The sequence below is a fragment of the Sus scrofa genome, chromosome 14, assembly GCF_054392235.1.
Source record: "Sus scrofa isolate SSC_HxYL_T2T_F1_AM1 chromosome 14, Sscrofa_HxYL_maternal_Yorkshire_Landrace_v2.0, whole genome shotgun sequence".
Lineage (NCBI taxonomy): Eukaryota > Metazoa > Chordata > Mammalia > Artiodactyla > Suidae > Sus > Sus scrofa.
This window is the reverse complement of record NC_139396.1, coordinates 42,095,824-42,116,379: the sequence shown is the minus strand read 5'-3', so window position 1 is coordinate 42,116,379 and position 20,556 is coordinate 42,095,824. Positions and strand designations below refer to the sequence as shown.

The 20,556-nt window shown below is 48.6% G+C and overlaps 1 protein-coding gene across 5 annotated transcripts in view; it reads left to right on the top strand.

Annotated features, from left to right (window-relative positions):
• PALLD (palladin, cytoskeletal associated protein) overlaps nucleotides 1-20,556 on the top strand; it is a 341,957-nt gene that overhangs the window by 98,315 nt on the left and 223,086 nt on the right. For 2 of the 5 annotated variants that reach the window (XM_084994711.1, XM_021073312.2), the window contains exon 1: nucleotides 13,874-14,074. The exons of the other annotated variants lie outside the window; for them this stretch is intronic. The gene's annotated coding sequence lies outside the window, so the exon portion shown is untranslated. Of the gene's footprint in view, nucleotides 1-13,873; nucleotides 14,075-20,556 lie in introns of those variants that run through there. 5 annotated transcript variants of the gene reach the window in all.

Below are 20,556 nucleotides of genomic sequence, written 5' to 3'. Positions count from 1 at the left end.
GCTCCCGGATGACACTGGGCTCCTATGTGACACTAGGCTCCCAATTGACCCTGGGCTCCCATGTGACACCAGGGTCCCAGGTGACACCAGGCTTCCATGTGACACTAGGATCCTAGGTGACACTGGGCTCCCCAGTGACAGGTGACGTGCTATCTGCCACCTTGGCCCAGCCACAAGCACATCCTTCCCTCCAAGGCAGACCCTGGTCAGTGTGAAGCACGTGTTCACTCACGAGCGTCACACTGAGCAGAGTCCCACTGCACCGTCTTTCAGGTCCCCATAAATCCTTGCTCAGAAAACCCTGTGCACACATTGCCCCACATCCACGTTCGGGTGTCCGGAAGGCACAGTGGTGAGGATCTCACTGGTGACCCAGCACAGCCACCTGGATGCCCAGTGGCCCATGAGCAGGTCTTAAGGAGGCAGAGGCCCCAGCGTGGAGGTGTGGGAGGGGTGGCCTGGGACCTGGACCACCCTGGGCGAGAGCCTGAGACTTGAGGTGGGGAGAAGGTGATGCCCCTAACAGAAAGGGGGTTGATGGGGATGGGGGCTGGAAAGGAAGAGATGGGGCCCAGAGAAGCAGCATGTCCCCAAGTCCCCAAGTCCTGAGAGCACTCAAAGGGCTTTGTCTTCAGTGTAACTGCAACAGGCAGCCACTTTCTTGGGAGAACCAGAGTGACCCAACCCTACCTGTGAGTTAAGGTGACAATTCCAGTTGTCTGGGACGTAGATCAGACTGGCAGTGGTGGAGTCGGAGAAGGTTGGGATCTGCTGTTTGTCACGCCATGCTGGAGATCCTTCCCTAGAATCATTTCAGCTCTGTGAGGCCTTAAGAAGGGGTGAGAGTGAGTGCAGAGTCTGCAGGATTTATGACAAGCCCCAGGGTTATCTGACACACAAGTCTGAGGCCTGGTCAGGATGCACCTGACATCTGCAAGTTCTTGCTACTAGTGAATTCCTTAAACAGAATCCTGGAGTCTGGGCCACCCTGGCCTCTTCTGCCAGCATCCTAAAGCCTGAGCTTCCACTGTAACCCAAGGCCCTGGGGCTTAGGGATGAGGCAGTGGGCTGGGTGAGGTCTTGGCCCCCAGGTGGTGCTGAGCTGCAGGCCCACCACATGCTTCCCCGGCTCGTGGCATTGATGTCCAGTAGGACGAGCTGGTGAAATGTACAGCTGCCCCAGAACAGGACAAAAATCAGCAGACTCCAAGCCACAAACCACCCCAGCTAACGATGCAGTCAGCACCCTTGATTAATGATACTTTGGTTCTTTGCTGCAAGAATGGCAGTTCCAAAATAACTGTCTTCCAACGGGCAAAAAGTCAGGAAACCCACCCAGAAAGATGTCTGAGTTATACAGCTCAGTGAAAACAGTAAGCTGCAGGGTCCTAGAGACACTGGTGTAATGTGCCTGTCCTTCTACAGCTGGGGGACAGCACTGGGGGCCGCGTAGAGGCTGGGGAGTTGCCGGGGCAGGGATTGGCTCATCCCCAGCTGTGTCGCCTCCTCCTCCCCAACTCGCTCCATCTCACGAAGGGCACACACTGGTCAGGAGAATAGTGCAGACCTCAGCTGCTGACCGTGACCAGATTCCCTGCTAAAGTGTGGGTGCCTGCCCCCAGGTCTGCATTAGAAGTAAATGACGTGTGCGTGTGTGTGTGTGTGTGTGTGTGTGTGTGTGTGAAGCCCACACCCGGTGTTACCTTCGTCCCACCTCTTCTTTAATAACGTGCTAGCAGGAGTTCCTGTTGTGGCTCAGCAGGTTACCATCCTGACGAGTATCAGTGAGGATGCGATGCGATCGATCCTAGCTTGAGGGTTCGATCCCTGCCCTTGCTCAGTGGGTTAAGGATCCGGCATTGCCGTGAGATGTGGTGTAGGGCACAGATGCAGCTCAGATGCTGCGTTGCTGTGGCTGTGGTGTAGGCAGGCAGCTGCAGCTCCAATTCGACCCCTAGCCAAGGAACCTCCATAAGCCTGGGTGTGGCCCTAAGGAGATAAGAAAAGGGAGGCATATCATGTTCTAGCCTCTTGAGTCTCAGAGTTGATTTTGAGCCGCATTTCCATTATTCACAGAGGATACTGGTTTAAAGACACCTCCCCACCCCGACCCAGCCCTGACCCTCTGAGTCCCAGGGTGGGCCCAGGAACCTGCATTTCTTCCTTTGATTCAGATGCACTCAGCTTGAGAACCACACTTCAGACCAGCACGGACACACTTAATTATTCTGCTGCTGTTTCAAAGGCACATGGGTTCATTTTGTTGTGTTTTTCCCCTTCCTGGCCACTGCTAAACTCTGAAAATTGAGGCCTGGGTCTTTGCTCTGATGATGGGGCAGAGGCTGGTTCCCAATAAACAGAGTAATGCTAGGTTGAGTGAATGGCTAATGGCATGCCTGCAACCCTGTCTTATGACACTGCCCTCATCACAACAAGACTCACAGCTTGCTCACCCGCCACTGTCACTGTCCTACAATTACCTGTTGGAAGCTTATTTCTGGGGAGAGGGAGCAATTTCTTAGACTCCAGGTAAAGAGCTGTGGCCCAACCTGGAGCAGCCATGAGCTCAGAGCAGAACGATGGGGCAGGATGCTGGCCCCTGTTCCCCCCGTCGGCCTTCCCACCCTCCCCCCTCCCCCCCGGGCCTAGGACCTGGACAAGACACTGTTCTCTCGTTTGCTTACATCATGCTCCGCTGTTCAGGAAAACATGCCTTTTTATCTGAAATCCAGGTCCAACTTTAGCAATTATGCAGAGACGGTATTTCCCTATTTCCTTGTTTTGGTGTCTCAGTCCCTCTCCCAACTGCATAAAAATCTCACAGGCGGTGAAAGGAATATCTCTTCTGCCACCTGCCAGCCCCTCTTGGCAAGTGTGGCTCCAAAGGTCTGTCATCCCATGAGGTGGTGGGTGCGCGGCCTGGCTGAAAATTCCAGTGGCCTTGGACCCGCCTTGTTTCCCAGGAGCTGACCACCCTGAATTCATGCCCCAGAGTCCTGGGCAGGCAAAGAGAGGGACGCTTCAGCCCTGCAAACACAGGCTCCCTGAGTTGACTTGAGTGGGCTTTCAGAGCCTTCGTGGAGCCAAGCTCCCGTGGTGACACGGTGCCCTGACAAGGGTGGCAAAGTGTCCTGCCAGCCACTCCCCCACCCTGGGGCCTGAGGAAGAGTCTGCTTTGTAAACAACCCCCCAGCCCTCAGATGCTGTCCTCTGGTCCCACAGGCACCCCACTTGGCTCATCCCTGGCTCAGCCCCACCTCCCAGCTGCTCCCATGCCAAGCTCCGCACCCCTCTGCTGCTGAAACTGTAAACACACAACCCACAAACTCGATCCCATCACGAGGGGGCTTTTCTTTACGTGACCACAACACAAGCCTTTGCCATCATTCCAGGGCTTTTACGAGGCCTCCAAGAATGTTCAGAATCCCCGTCTTGCTCAAACAGTGTCCCCCCAGCGGGCATGATTCAGATGTTGAATCTGGAAACAACTTGGCAATTTCTGGTCAGAAGGGAACACAATCCTTCCATGTCTCGGTGCAAAAGATTGCCACACGTTTCCCCACTTACCTTTTCTCTTTCCTCCCAGAAAGAGAAATGTGGACATTCTTGTGTTTCTTTTAACAAATGGCAATTCAAAGCTGACTGTAGTCTTCCATCCCTAAGCCCGAAAGACAAGTAGCGTTGCTGTGCAGATTCCGGGTCCTGCCTTCGCTTTCTCATGACGGAGCATCTAGTCACATCACCACTGTGTGTCTTTAAATCTGCACATCATTGAGTACAATCTCCTGACTGATCATCGTTCTGGGGCCTAAGTTTGAAAATGACTCATCTGGACCCGGAGTGTTCTATCTGAACATTCCAGAGGAGGAGGCACTGCCGTTTATCCAGACCCCCGAGCCGGGGGCAGCCCTGCACCATGCTGTCCTCACGAGAGAAGGGTCTCTTTGACTTTAAAGTTTCCCCAGAAAAGCAGTTCCACTAAGGAAACCCTCCAGGGTTCAACAACATTAGCACTTTCAGAAGTGAGCTAAACCTGCCATCACCCCACTTCTTATAAACTGAAGCTCTGCCTTTGGGACCCAGGCAAGCATCTCTCCCTACACATGGGCCCCTCTGCAGTGGACCTGAGGGCTGTATTGTCCCCTACCTGTGTAGGAAAGGAGGAGGAAGTGACATCCTGAGAAACCTGACCCCACCCTCTCAGTCTGTGTCACAGGATCCCTGCTCTGCAAACTCAGTGTGGTCCAGAGGGTCAGAGGGATAGTGGGTCAGGCTGCCCAAGTGAGGCATCAACTGTCCCACCGCCAAAATCATCATTCTAAAAGCTGATGTCTACCTGAGCTCTATTAGAGTAAACAACACTGGAATCACGAGCCTTGCTGACAGATGCAAGCATTTTGTTCATGAAGCAGCATGTGGGGACACTCGTAAGCAGACTATCTGTAGGGACCTCACAGAGCACCCAGAAAAAAGTCCTCTCCCTGAGGATGAGGGTCACCTGGAGGGCAGGCACAGAAAGCCACAGCCCTCCTTTGGTGCCAGCAGGTGCAGGAAGCAGTGAGCAGGCTGGAGACAGGGGATGGTATCGCAAGTGGAATCCTGTCCATGAGACACACAGATCACAGTGACTCAGAAAGCAGAGAGGAGAGACGTACCAGGAAGAGGGAACTGAATGTGAAGTCAGGCTGTGACCTGACCAAGGTGCAATGCAAGCCAACAAATACATGTAACAAGTTAAGGGGCACTTCGTCATGCCAAACAATAAAACTCAAAACACAGGCGTTCCTGTTGTGGCTCAGCAAGTTAAACACCCAACAGTGTCCCTGAGGATGTGGGTTCAATCTCTGGCCTTGCTCAGTGGATTAAGGATCTGGCATTGCCACAAGCTGAAGCATAGGTTGGTGGATGCAGCTGGAATTTGCCATGGCTGTGGCTGTGGCTGTGGCCTGCAGCTGTAGCTCTGATTCGACCCCCAGCCCCTAGCCTGGAAGCTTCCATATGCTGCAGGTGCAGCCGTAAAAAGAAAAACAAACAAACTCAAAATGATTCTGTGTCAATTATGAATATATATTCACCAAACAACATAGCAACCACCCTTATAGGGCAGAAATTACAGCAGATGCATGGAGAAATATGCATAAATGAAAACCCTTGTCCATTATAAATCAAGTCAAAATATTTGAAGTTCAAAGAAGCCATATATAACATCACTAATGAAATATACATTATTCAAGTCTACATCCTGAAAATATAGACAGCACTGTTTTTTTTGAGTGACCAAGGAACATGCATAAAGATTGTCCATAAATTAGGCCACAATGAAAGTCAATCAATCCCAAAATATAGAAACATTATAGGTAATACTCTTTGATCACTATGTAATAGCACCCAAAAAATTGCCAAAATCTCAATGAATAACTTTGCAAAAATTCTAAACAAAATATTAGCAAATGGCATCTACAAGCACATCAAAATTTAATGACCATGGAGTTCCTGCTATAGCACAGTGGATTACTGATCTGGCTTGTTTCTGTGGTGGCACCAGTTCAGTCCCCAGTCCCGTTCAGTTAAGGATCCAGCATTGCTGCAGCCGTGGCATAGGTCACAGCTGCAGCTTGGATTCTATCCCTGGCCTGGGAACTTCCACATACTGAGAGTGCAACCAAAAAAGTACAAGAAAATGCCATGGATAAGAGGAGTTCATTACAGGAATGCAAGGATAGTATAGGAAGGCACTACTAGGAAATGTATTATATTTGATCAAATTAATAGATCTAAGGAGTGTGACTGGAGTTCCTGTCGTGGCTCAGTGGTTAACGAATCCGACTAGGAACCATGAGGTTGCCGGTTCAATCCCTGGCCTTGCTCAGTGGGTTAAGGATCCGGCGTTGCCGTGAGCTGTGGTGTAGGTCGCAGACACAGCTTGGATCCCGTGCTGCTGTGGCTCTAGCGCAGGCCAGTAGCTACAGCTCCGATTAGACCCCTAGCCTGGGAATCTCCATGTGCCGCGGGAGTGGCCCTACAAAAAAAAAAAAAAAAAAAAAAAAAAGATCTAAGGAGAAAATTTATATGATCATTTCTTTCTTTCTTTCTTGTTCTTTTTAGCACCATACTTGCAGCATATGGAAGTTCCCAGACTAGGGGTCCAATCGGAGCTGTAGCCACCAGCCTACACCACAGCCACAGCAACATGGGATCCAAGCTGTGTTGGTGAACCTACACCTCAGCTCATGGCAATGCCGGATCCTTAACCCACTGAGTGAGTCCAGGATCGAACCCACATCCTCATGGATCCTAGTCGGGTTCTTTACCACTGAGCCACAACGGGAACTCCCATATGATCATTTCTAAAGATACTTTTTAAAAAAGACATTTGGACCAAAGCCAATAATGATACTTGACCCAAAAAAGCCCTCAATAAAATAATAATAAATTAATATTTCCTTAGCATCATAAAATATGTTATTCTCAGTCCAAAGCACACCCCACACTTACTGAAGAAATCCCTGGAGGCATTTCCCCATTAAAATCAAATATAAGGCAAAAACGTCTATTATCACTACTGTCATTTAAAGCATTGTATCTAATAACCAATGAAATCAGAAAAGACGGAAATTAAAAGTATTAAAAATTGAAAGCAGAGTTCATCTTTATGTTTTAGATGGATGTTATTATATGGTTAGAAGTACAAGAGCATTGGGAAATATCTATACACAATAAGAAAACTTCATAACACAGAATGGTACAAAATGAAGACACTATAATGTGTTGATTATATCCAGTAAGAAGATGTAATGAGAGAAAAGACCCCATTTATAATAGTAGTAAAAAGATAAAATACTGAGAAATAAATGTAACACATGTGCAAGACATGTATGAAGAAAACTAACACGTTCCTGAAGGACACAAAGTTTGAACAAATGGAAAGATCTACCTTTTTCTCAGCTAGGAAAACTTGGTAACATAAAACTGTTGATCCCCTCTGTTAATTATGTAAATTTCATTCTAATTATAAAAATATTATAAGTGTTTCTATTGTTATTATTTGTTTACCCTGAAAATTCATATGGGAAAATAAATTAGAACAAAAAATTCTGAGAGGGAGGAGCCATAAGAGAATTAGCCTCACTGGATATCAAAAGCGAAAGCCTCGGGAGTTCCCATCGTGCTTCAGCAGTTAACAAATCTGACTAGGATCCAAGAGGATGTGGGTTTGATCCCTGGCCTTGCTCAGTGAGTTAAGGATCCAGCGTTGCCGTGAGCTATGTTGTAGGGCACAGACGCTGCTCAGGTCCTGTGTTGCTGTGGCTGTGGTGTAGGCCAGCAGCTGTAGCTATGATTCGACCCTAGCCTGGGAACCTCCATATGCCATGGGTGCAGCCCTAAAAAGAAAAAAAAAAAAAGTGAATGCCTCAATAATCTATCACAGTGGGATGGTGAGACTTAAGTAAGGAGCTCTGGAAACAGAATAGGATATCCAGAAATAGACCCAACTCTATTCAGGAATTTAATGCATGATGAAAATGGCATCTCAAAACTGTAGGTAAAAGATAACTATCATAAAGTGGAAATGGGGCAAAGCACAGGCAACAGAAACAAAAACAGACAAGCAAGACCACACCAAACTTCTAAACTTTTATGCATCAAAGGATACAATCCAGAGTGAAAAACCAGTGTGTGAAATTGGAGAAAGTATTTGCAAATCAATTATCTGATAAGGGGTTAATATCCCGAACATACAGAGAATTCTTACACTCAATAAATAAACATAACATGATTTTAAAATGGTAAAAGGGGGAGTTCCCGTCATGGCGCAGTGGTTAACAAATCTGACTAGGAACCATGAGGTTGCGGGTTCGATCACTGCCCTTGCTCAGTGGGTTAAGGATCCGGCATTACCAGTGAGCTGTGGTGGAGGTTGCAGACGCGGCTTGGATCCTGCGCTGCTGTGGCTGTGGTGTAGGCCGGCGGCTACAGCTCCGATTAGACCCCTAGCCTGGGAACCTCCATATGCCATGGGAAGCGGCCCTAGAAATGGCAAAAAGACAGAAAGAAAGGAAGAAAGGAAGAAAGAAATAAAGAAAGGGTAAAAGAACTTAAATAGACATTTCTCCAAAGATGATTCAAATAGCCAACTAGCATATGAAAAGATGTTCAACATCATTCATGATTAGAGAAATTCAAATCAAAATCACAATGCAATATCATCTCATACCCATCAGGACATCCATCATCAAAAAAATAGCAAATAACAAATGGTGGCAAGGATGTGGAGAAATTGGATCTCAGATGTACTGTTGATGGGAATACAAAGTGATGCAATTGCTATGGAAAACAGTATAAAATTTCCTCAAAAAACCAAAAATAGTCTTACCATATATTGCAGCAATCCCACTTCTGGGTATATACCCAAAAGAATTGAAAGCAGGACTTCAAGTAGATATTTGTACACCCATGTTCACGGCAGCATTATGTACAATAGTCAAATGGTGCAAGCAACACAGATGTCTATGGATAGATAGAAGAATAAAGAAAACGTGGTCCATCTATATGGTGGAGCATTATTCAGCCTTTAAAGGGAAGGAAATCCTGTCACATGCCACCCCATGGATGAACCTTGAGTACATTATTCGGAGTGAAATAAACCAGTCATAGAAAGATGAACACTGTCTGATTCCATTTATATGGGGTGTCTAAAGTCCGATTCAACACAATAGAATACTATTCAGCCATAAAAAAGAATAAAATAATGCCATTTGCAGCAACATGGATGGAACTAGAGACTCTCACACTAAGTGAAGTAAATCAGAAAGAGAACAACAAATACCATATGGTATCACTTATATCTGGAATCTAATATACGGCACAAATGAACCTTTCCACAGAAGAGAAAATCATGGACTTGGAGAATAGACTTGTGGTTGCCAAGGGGGAGGGGGAGGGAGGGGGATGGACTGGGAATCTGGGATTAATAGATGTAAACCATTGCCTCTGGAATGGATAAGCAATGAGATCCTGCTGTATAGCACTGGGAATTATATCTAGTCACTTGTGATGGAGCAGGATGGAGGATAATGTGAGAAAAAGAATGTATATAAGTATGTGTGACTGGGTCACCTTGCTGTGTAGTAGAAAACTGACAGAACACTGTAAACCAGTTATGATGGAAAAAATAAAAATCATTTTAAAAAATAAATGAAGTAGTCAGATTCACAGAGACAGAAGGTAGAACAATGATTCTCAGGGGAGGGGGAGTAGGGAATTTTTGTTCAGTGGGCATAGACTGTCAGTTTTATATGATGAGCATGTTCTAGAGATCTGTTGCACAACAATGTAAATATACTTAACACTTCTAAAAGTGGTTAATGTAATGTTATTTCTTTAACCACAAGTGAACATCTTTTAAATTATTTTTTAAGTAGTAGTGGGACAACTGGATCATTCCTTGGAGCAAAATAAAGCAGCTAAGCCAGGATAAAATAAAAAGAGACCAAATATTTTGATATCAAAACTAAAATCATTAAGTACATGCTCTAGGGAAGGCCTTTCTCCATCCTTTCTATGACGACGTAAACCTTAGAAAAGTTTGCCTGTACACATGGTACTTACATCCCGTCAAAAGGCCGATACCTAAAGTGAATGCAGCCTTTAGCTCATAACACTCAGGGAAAATCTCCTTCATACATACGGAGTTTTAAGAAATCTCTAAAAAGACTTGAGAACCCAACAGGATATGAGGAAAGTATATAACAGGCGAGGCCATGGCACGTGAAGAAGTTGCTCAGCCTCACTCAAAATCAGAGAAAGGCAGGAAAAACCCATCAGATGCCATGCTTTAGCCATCAGACTGGCCGAGACCTCGACCCTGAATGGCGCCCTCTGCTGGCAGGGCCTGAGGAGCCGGGCCCACCAGCGGCCAGCTTTGTGGGGCGGGGGGCCTGTGGGTGGCGGCTCCGGGCCCTTGAAGGACAGCGTGGCTGTGTCCACCAAAACCGGGAGTGCACAACCCTGTAATCCCACTTGGAACGAACATCTTAGATACATTTGTGCAAGTATAAATGTCATCTGCAGGAGCTTGTAACATTGTTTAATAGCAAAGTATTGGAAGCAACTCAAATGTCTATCATTGGGGTCCTGATTAAAAATACGTGACATTTATCCAAGTGAACGCTGTACCACATTAAACATGAGCATGGGTTCTAAATACTGATATGTGTGCAGATTGTATCATGGCCCTCCTCTGCCGAAGACCCTCTGACATCTGCCCACTGCCCCCTGATGCCTCTCCCACCCCCTCGACCTCACCTAGCTCTAGCCACGTGGCCTTTCCCTTGTTCCTCCAACACGCGAGTCAAGCCCCACCTTGATGGGGGGCCTGTGCCTGGGGCCCTGTGGTCCCCAAAGAGCCTCACAGCTCAATCCCTCACCACCATTAACTCTGCTTCAATGTCTCTTTCTCAATAAGACCACCTCTAACTATTCCATTTAAAATGAAAATCCCCACATGGCATTCCCATAAAAGGTCTCCATTATGTTGCTCTTTTTTCAATTATTTTTATTATATTCCAACACAATGTACAACTTTATTATACTTATTGTCTGCCTCATGCTCCCTACCCCAGATATAAATGCCATGTGGCAAATGCCATTGCGTCCTTTTCCATATCCTCATAACATGCAACTATTCTTGGCATACAGTAGGTGCTTAGTAAGTGTTTGTTCCCAAAGGAATGAATAACTGAGCATATGATATAGAGAAGATCCCAAGTCTATTTAAGCAAAAGAGCAAGTTAAAAGATAATAGTTATTCTGCATATAGTATTTTTAAGAAATAAAAAAGAGTAAGAATTAATATTTGCAGACATATATATATAAAGAAACCTGGAAGTCTGCAGGACAAAATTGGTATCAGTGGTTATTTTTGAGGAGAGGCCTGTACTGGACATATGGGAAACTGGTAGGAAGAAGACTGCTATGGATGGAACTTTATTTAAATTATGTGAATATTTCTTTTTTTTTTTTCCCACTGTACAGCAAGGGGGTCAGGTTATCCTTACATGTATACATTGCAATTACAGTTTTTTCCCCCAGCCTTTCTTCTGTTGCAACATGAGTATCGAGAGAAAGTTCTCGATGCTATTCAGCAGGATCTCCTTGTAAATCTATTCTAGGTTGTGTCTGATAAGCCCAAGCTCCCGATCCCTCCCACTCCCTCCCCCTCCCATCAGGCAACCACAAGTCTCTTCTCCAAGTCCATGTTTTTCTTTTCTGAGGAGATGTTCATTTGTGCTGGATATTAGATTCCAGTTATAAGTGATATCATATGGTATTTGTCTTTGTCTTTCTGGCTCATTTCACTCAGGATGAGATTCTCTAGTTCCATCCATGTTGCTGCAAATGGCATGATGTCATCCTTTTTTATGGCTGAGTAGTATTCCATTGTGTATATATACCACCTCTTCTGAATCCAATCATCTGTCGATGGACATTTGGATTGTTTCCATGTCCTGGCTATTGTGAATAGTGCTGCAATGAACATGTGGGTGCATGCGTCTCTTTTAAGTAGAGCTTTGAAATTATGTGAATATTTCTTATTCAAAACATTCAATTACGCATGTGTGTGCGCGTGCGCGCACGCGCACGCGCACACACACACACACACACACACACACACACACACTGACATCATGGTCCTTAGACAGAAAGGTCCTGATTCAGCAGTTCTTAGTAGGGCCTGGGGAATTTGCATTTTCATCAAGCTCCCCATTCCCTTCAGAGAATGGTGTTCCACAGACCTCACGCTGGAGACAGTCGCCCTACCTCTCCTGACCCAAGAAACTACAGATCTTCCAGCTCTGGGATGGGCCCACGTGGATGCAATCACATGAGGGCAGAGTCTCCAGGGATGTTTGGAAAAAGGAGCTGCCCCCACAGGTGGCCTCCTTGTGTAAACACTATGGCCTTGGTCTCACCCACAGGCAGACTGGCCACCAAGAGGGGCGCCCTCTCTGACCCAAGCATTTCTGCAAGGTGGGAATCTCATGCATGCCAGGCTCCTAAACTGTCCAGCATGAACAGAGGGACTGAAGGGACTGCCCAGGGTCTGTGATCATGGCGACCACACACTGAATGCGCCCGTCATCTGCAGCTGTTCTTCCTGCTTTTGCCTGGACTTTGTCACCAGCACAGTGTATCTTCTAATTCACAGGGTAAAGACTGTTCTAACTCTGCTTCCTGGAGATGAGGAAGGTGGTTAAGGCCTGAAATGTACATTAGTGCCCCCAGCCCCCAGAAAGCCCACTGGCTTCACCGAGATGGCTTCCAGAGGAACGAAGCCTTTGACTCTTATTCAGTGACTCTAGTAACAGTGCAGAGGAAAAAAAAAAAAAAAAAAAAAAATGAAAGGACGTAATCACACACCAAAAAGGGCCTGAACCTGCCAGAATCTTTCCTGTTGGAAAAGCAACCCTATCCTTATTAACTTTACATCGATTCTCCAAGAAAAGGGGGACTTTAATAAGAAAGAAAAAAATTCCGATATTTCCTGACCCATCACTTCCTTAGGATAATAAAAATGAACTAAAGATATGCACTAAACTCTCAACATTTTACTTTCATTTCAAAAAATATTTTTTACACTGTCTGTTTTGGAACTTTCAAGATGATTCTACTTCTGGAACACACTTTCTGATAGAGTTGCTAATTGACTTCAAGAATCTGCCATGCCTTTGACATTTTATGTGCTACATTAAAATTAATAGCTTCGTGGGTCCCTTATGAATTTCTTCCTTAAATTTCCAAATGCAGTCCTGGCTTTCTGTCTCTCTGACCGACCAACAAAAAACAGTTCTGTGACCTGAAGATGGGGAACACCAGAAGTGGTGAAATAATCTTTTAAAATGTTTAAAAATGAGGCTGTGTCTGCAACCGGTTATATTTGGCGAGTAAGTAGGTCTTTAGTAAGCGGTTGGTCCTGTCTCTCCTATTGTTTTCCCACAATATCCGTCTGTGTGTTGGCTGAGTCACTGTGACATAACGCTGCAGAGAGAGACAGTAGGACGGCCAGACGTGCACATCGCAGCCTTGGGTCTGCTCGCTAGATGGGGGTGGGAAGGCTTGATTAATGACAGGCTTGTTCAACATAAAAAAGAACAAAACCCAGATTTATTCTTGGCATTCTTCTTCCGAGGGGCTTGGTGGGTAATGCAGTAATTAATTTATAGCTTTGCAGTAAGGCACCATCAGAGAAGCAATTTAATTCATGAGAAGTAATGCAGATGGAAACTGTAACTGAAGACACCCCCATGGGAGGGAACGGAAGGAAGATCGCTTTGGAAGGTGGTTTCTTTTATAAAGAACAGGAATTGGGACTAGTCACTGCCTGGATTCCGCCCCCCCCCCCACCTCAGGGGTCTTGAGAGACGTGACATTGGTCTTCGAGAAATGCTTCAGAAGCCTTGGGTGGAACTTGTTCATTACCTACTCCGCGGGTGGTGGATACCCCTGCGACTAGGAAATGCTTTGCCTTCTGTCTCCTCTCAGCGTCCTTTCTGAAAGTTAGCGGCTTTGGTCCCTAGGAGAGTCCGTCCCCTCCTCAGCACCCCTAGACCCCTCCCCTCCCAGCAACCCCTAGATCCCTCCCCTCCCCAGCAGCCTCCCGGGGCACGCCCCCTCCCCTCCCAGCAACCCCCAGATCCCTCCCCTCCCCAGCAGCTCCCCCCAGGACACACCCCCTCCCCTCCCCAGATTTAAGACACACCCCCTTCCCTCCCCAGATCCAAGACACACCCCCTCCCCGCCCGGGCCTCAGGACACACCCCCTCCCTTCCCTGGCCCCCCTTCCACAAGGAGACCCCCGCCTCCGCCGGAGGCCGAGGGTGCCAAAGACGCCGAGAAGTCCTCCTGCCGACTGCGCGCGGGGTTCCAGGCAGCTGGGCTGAGCGCTAGTTTCCTTCCCGCTGTTCCGCCAACTAGATGAGTCCAGAGGCCTGACGTTGCGAGCTGGAAAGAGCTGAGCCCTGAAAGATTCCGAGACGAGCTGGTGTAGGGGCAGAGGGTGTTTGCCGCTCCGCTGGTGAGTGAAAGCGTTCGATCCACGCTGTGCCGCGGTCCCGGCGGGCGCGCAGGGCCCTGGGCCGCCTTCTCGCAGGTTCGCGGCCGCCTGTTCCGCGACCCCGGCAGGTACGCGGGTGCCCAGGTGCCTCGATTACCGAAGGTACGCGGGTGCCGGGTGCCTTGAGCGCTCTAGGCGGTGGCTAGAGGTGGTCCCCAGCTCTCTCCTTCCTTCACCGTCTGCTGGGGTGGAGGATGTGGGGGCAGGGGAGGCGGCTCCAGCTTTTGAGACTTCTTTGGGGTTAGAACTGGGGTGGGGGAGGGGAGAGAGGCAAGAGGCTGAATTTCTTCCCAGTTTTTTTTTTTTTTTTCCATTTAAAACGACACTTTGAGAGAAGCTTTTCTTTCAGGCATGTACACGCCTGGAGCGGTTTGAACCGGGTTTGTGCGTCGTGATTTCTTTGTAATCTGCTCCATCCCTGGTTGAGTAGAAGGAAACTTTGCCAGAGCGAGCATCTCTGAGAGCCTAACTGCTGCTCAGTTGCTGAATGCACCTTAGCTGGAAACACTCAGCGGGAGTTCGGTGATGTTTCCAGGAGAAACGTGGGCGCTTTCACTCTGGTGCTCACCAATTGCCTGAAAGTTGTTTGCTTGGGTTTCACCTGAGTGGAGTCCTTTGTCTGACTGTCAGATGCGGCACCCTGTTCTCCTGGAAGCCCCGGGGGACATCCTGTCTTGGTTAGTTTTCCGTTGGTCGTGGTGTCGCGAAACAAGTGTCAGGCGGGACCCAATAGGAAAAAGTGCTCTCCTGGGGATTGTCTACCGCGGAAAGATCAAGAGGAAGCTCGCCGCTGCCCATGAGCTTTCGTGGAAAGCACTGCTGTCACAGTTTTATAAGTACTCACCATTGGGGAATTCTTGGCTTTAGCTAATCCAGAGGTAACCAGCATGACTTTTAGAGAGATTTTCCATCTACCTGCCCTATGAGCCTAACGACCCTGACACCTGGGCTTCCCAGGAATGTTAAAGTCACTGCTCACTTGACAGGCAGGTAGGTTATTGATGACAGAGGGTGACTTGCAGAGGGTGTTTGGCAAGTGTGGGGGAGCCCCCCACCCCGAGAGGGGGTTGGAACTTGTTTTCAACATTTCCATGAAGAAGACAGTCATTGGGATTCTGGAATGTCCTTTAACATCCAGGTAGCATGTAGGTTACCTTGAATTTCTGCCCACGTGATGAAAAGCCTTTCCATGGCCCTTCTCACACTTCCAGTTGGACTCAGTGGGCGCGGTTTATTTCTGTTGCTGATAAATCCATGGGAAATACAGGCTGGACCCAGTGATTTCAAAACACAGGTCCTAGCTCCTAGTTGCCCACCTAATGGCAAACAGGTTATTTTCAGTGACACAGGAGCCTTGTATCTTCTGCGGCCATTGTTTTAGAAGTTCCATGAAGATACCATGAAGGTGCATGTGGACCCTCCCCTCATCCTCGCCCAAAGCAGACAGTGACCCTTGGGTGTCTGATGAAGATTATTGCCAGATAGGGTACCAGGCTGTGAAACAGCGTGTTTCTGAAAGGATTGTAGCTACTGGACATTAATGCCGCTAAGAACTGTGTAGTTTTTCACTGTTCCTCTAGGGACGTGCTTTGGTCAGTAGTATTTCATTTGTTGTTTGTTTCTGTGTTTGTTGCATGGATTTACTGGCCCTTTTTTTTCCTTTTTGCTACCGAAAACCTCCCTTCACTTAAGTGAGATCACAGACCAGAATTAGCAGCAACCATAGCTCTCCGGAGCTAAAATTAGAAAAGCCAGTGGGACTTTTCAGGCATATCCTTTTTGTCTCATAAAAGATTCTGCAGAGCCTCTTTTCAAGCTCCCACTTTAGCAATTATTGTAAGATGATGCTTCAGTACTCTTTTAAAATAGCATTTTTATTTGGACCGTATTTTCCCTTGAGCTTTAATCATGCTTTTCCAATGCATGTTGAACTCTGTTCCTCTGAGGTGCCTAAAGGCACACTCAATATGTTCACCACCCCTTCAAAGTCGATATACTTCACTCTTTGAACAGTTGTTTTTTTTAAAAAAAATAAACAAACAGAATCTCCTGTGACACTTGCAAAACATAGCACTGGGTCCTCTGATGTGATGGCAGATGGCAATGGCTCCAGTTTTGTTTACACCAAGGATAAGCTTGGTGTCTCTTAAATTAATCATGAATTGAATAATTGATGTCTCACACCTTGGGCTGCTCTTAAGCTCCAGCTATAAATGGAAGGATGGGTTACTAGTAAGGTCTAGTTCACTCCCTCGGAAACCCCTCTGAAGCCTCTCAGAGGGCTCCACAGCTGGGGTGGATCTGTGGGGTTCAGGACAACCTGGGTGCTCTCGTGCACTCCCCTGTCCTAGACCAGCTCCCCATTTGCCGGTCAGCTCCAGGACTGTGGGACCGAGGATACAATGGGTTTCTGTGAATGTAATTAAACCTGTCTCTGCCAGCTGCCTGTGGTATTTGCGAATGTTTTCCTAAGAAAGGCCGTTCCTGGCTTTATCTGCCCGCTGTGGTTTGCGCGCCTTGTGCTTTTCTGCAGCTCTTGCAATTCTTTCCTGGATGGCTGAGCTCTGAGGTCATGCGCGCTCAGCCCGCGGGTTTGCGGGGTCCCCCTGAGCGCCCTGGGTAGCCGCCCCGTCCACTCCAGCACATTCCACCGCCCGGAGACCAAAGCCACCGCGTGATTTGCGGTCAGGGTGATTGGGGGCTGGTTGGAGATGATTTAGAAGGAAGGTTATGGGCACATGAAGTGTAGGGTAAAGAAAATATATTTTACTACTTTATTGAGACCACATGGCTCCAACTGGGACTTTTTTTTCACTTGAAAATTGTTGGCTGAACTGGCTCACAGGATTTTCCCCATTTTTCCTTTTTTATTGCTTCGAGCAAAGAGCTGTACTCTCTATTTATTGTAGGCTTGACCTCACCATTATTCCTGAAATTTGAAACATTTTTTCATGCTTAAGGAAACAGGAAAGACAGGGTTTCTCCAAGGGCCCAGAGCGTTGTTGGAGAAGAGACAGCTGTCTGCTGTAGGAAGGGGGTCCCCCTGAGTCAAGTGTGAGGGATCACTTAGGGAAGGGCAGGTGCCCCTCGGCCCGCGGACCAGAGAGCCAGGCTGTCGGCACAGAGGCATCTGCGCCCCTCCTGGTGGGTGGAAGAGGTGGCACTGGCTAACCTGCTAGGACCCATTGTGTCCTGTGATCAGAGACAGGGCAGGTGAAGCACCGTCAGCTTTGTCCGTGCACCAGCGGTGGTGGCAGGGCTTAAGGCCCAGCAGCCCTGCCCTCAGTGGTGCCTATGTCACCTCCTCACATCATCCCCTCATCGCCTCTGTGGCTGATCCCACACTGGCAAGCCAAGCACCTACGGCTGGCTGATCCAGTTCCCAAGCGTCTGTCCAGTGGGAACTCAAAGGACCTGTGCTCACTTAACTTTGTGCCTCACTCTCATCCGACTGCAGTGTTCAGGGTATAAGCTGTAGTCTAACAGCCCACTGAAAGCTACCAGGTAGCACCTCCATGTCCGCTGGGGCCAGGAAGCTGGTTAGAGGAGTTCCAGGAAATCTTGCCATAGACGTACTGGGTCCCTTGGCAGCTCTCAGTCGGAGGTCCGAGTGCCATGACCCTGGGGCAGAGGGAGGCTGCAGCCCATCTGCGCCAGTCTGTGTACCAAAGGGGTTAAAGGAAAGTATGTGGAAATTAAATTAGGGTCTTATGAGAAAATTTTATCACTAGAGCTTTGGTGGACCTTCAAAAAGGCAGCGTTGTGTGATGGCTATTGAACCTCTCTGGTTTTGCCATGGTGCGACCTTGAGCAAGCTGCTTGACCATGCAGCCTGTTAATAAAGCAGTCTGTGACGTTTTCTCATGTCCTTCGAGAAGGCGATGTTGCACCGTTCTCAGAACGCCACGTGGAAGGACATCCCGTGTGTGTCCTTCTCACCTCTCCAGGTCTTACAGCAGGTGGCCGGTGAAGTCTGGCCTCAGACACAGAACTCCTAGCTTTAAATCCGTGTTCTCCCCACTGCAGCACACAGCCTCCATCACTCTTAACCTCCGTGGACGTCACTTTCCTTATTTGCAAAAATGAGACATTTGGCCCAGAATGTAATGGTCCATTCCAGCTTAGAACTCTGTGTCTGATATGAATCACTGGCTGGAAGGGAGTCTCAGAAATCATTTAGTCATATTCCTCGCTTCCAGCAGGACTCGATCTAAACTATTTTGAAAAGAAAATGTCACACACACACACCCCTTTATTTTTTCACAATCCTGAGCAGGAGTGTTGAGTGCATTCCAGAGAGAAGGGAAGCGAGGGGCTCCGGGCCCATCTTGTCTCAGCAGACGCCAGCGTCCCAGGATTCGTCTCCACAGCAGGAAAAGGTCACAGACACGCTGTGCTTGGAAGGGAATCCTGTGAGGCGGGGCCAGAGAGGGTGACTGTGCTATGAGGGAAAGGGGGCAGGGTGACTCTGGAAGAACCTCAGCCTCATCACGGTTCTCTGGAGGGAGCGATGACGCAGCCCAGGGTCAGGACACAGAGGGGTCCTCATGCCTTGAATGTGACATAGAAAGTTGTGCGCTCGCCCTGCCCTGGCCTGGGAGGACAGGCCCCATCCTGACATGGGCCAGGACCTGCCCAACCAGGTCCTCCTCCCAGCGCCAGGTGGTCCTTGGCCACTGTCCAAGGAGGAGGGGCCATCCACCATCAGACCGAGTGACAAGGTTGCCATCACATTCCCGTTACTCAGCTGATTGGTTTGTACTTTTCAAACACCCACTGGCTCCCACATTCTTCCCATTTCTGTCCTGTGAGGGGAAAACAAACACCTTGGAGTCCAAAGGCTAAGCCCACACCTGGGGTCGCTAAAGGCCTCAGTGTCTCTGAAATGGGGGCCGGGTCCTAACAGTCCCCCCTGCAAAGTTCAGCAGCCCCAGGTTTGGGGGAGGAGCACAGGGGAACCAGCCACCAAGGCAGCCCAGGTCCAGGTCCTTTCTCTGAGCCATGAGTCACTGTGGTTTCTTTTTATTCGGCCTTAATTTCATCCCCAGGCCCACATCAACCTTACAGTAGTCTTACCGTCCTTGCTGTATGTCAGGCACATAATCATGTTTAATCCCCACAAAAAATATTATGCGGTAGATCTGTTATCCTGCTTTGTTATGTTCTGATAAGGAGAAGCATCCTGCCCAAGGTCACAGGCTAATAAGTAGCAGAGGCAAATGGAAATGCAGCCCACCTCCCAAAGCCTGGGCCGAGAGCCGGGGCCCTTCCCTTGAGCCCAGACTCATCCTCTTGGATTCAGGCTGTGCCTGGAGCAGCTTGTCAGCCAAGGGTCCACCCAAGTTCTTGGGCTTTGCTGGGTCTTCCTCCCATCAGCTGCAGCCCTGACCTGCAGCCTTTCCTTCCATCCTCATGATATCCAGCCAATGTGTCAGCCTCCGGGACCCTCATCCACCCCGTGCCTGCCTGCCTTCTCCCCTCACCTTCTGCCCAGGACCAGGTCACCCTGAGGGGACCTACCTTCTCCCCCCACCTTCCCCTCAGGACCAGGTCATCCCCCAGGGGACCATGGCCATCCTCACAGTGGCCCCTCCTCCCCAGCACGTGGCTCAGGCCCACTAAGCCCTGAGGGTGCCACCGCCCCCCTCCCACTGCACCTGTCCTGCTTTTACTTTCTTGGAAGGAAAAATGTGATGTGTTAATACAGCCACACGTTCAGGTTCAACCTCCTGAACCCCACAGAACAAGAGGTTTCAGGGCTGCGGGGGCCCCTGTACCATGACTTTATGTGATGAATGTAGAGACTGGGACCCAGTCTCAGCTCTGAGGCAGAGCCGGGCTGCTCTGGATACGCTCAGCACTGTCCTCAGAGTGGCATGAAGTGGCATTCCATCCCACTCACACAGCCTGGCTGGTGTGGCCCCCGGCTGGTGCTTAGAAAGGGGTCCTTCCAGAGTTCCTGTCGTGACTCAGCAGAAACGAATCTGACTTGTATCCATAAGGTGAAGGTTCCATCCCTGGCCTCCCTCAGTGAGTTAAGGACCTGGCATTGTCGTGAGCTGTGGTGTAGGTCGCAGACGTGGTTCAGATCCTACGTTGATGTGGCTGTGGCGTAGGCCAGTGGCTACGGCTCTGATTCGACCCCTCACCTGGGAACTTCCATAGGCAGGTGTGGCTTTAAAAAAAAAAAAGACAAAAAAAGAAAGGGGTCTTTCCTTTGCCATGAGAGCAACGTTGGTCACAAACACTGTTCTCCTGCAGCGCCCACCTCCTCAGGACGTGAGGGGCACCTGGTCCCCCTCCCCCACCACAGCCTCACTCAGGGCCTGGGGGAGGTCCATCTCCCCGTCCCACCCCAGGTTGACTAGACCAGCTCTCTTCTATTCTCCGAGCCCTGTTCTCCACAGTTTCTCTCTGGTTCATTCCCTTCCTTCCTTCCTTCC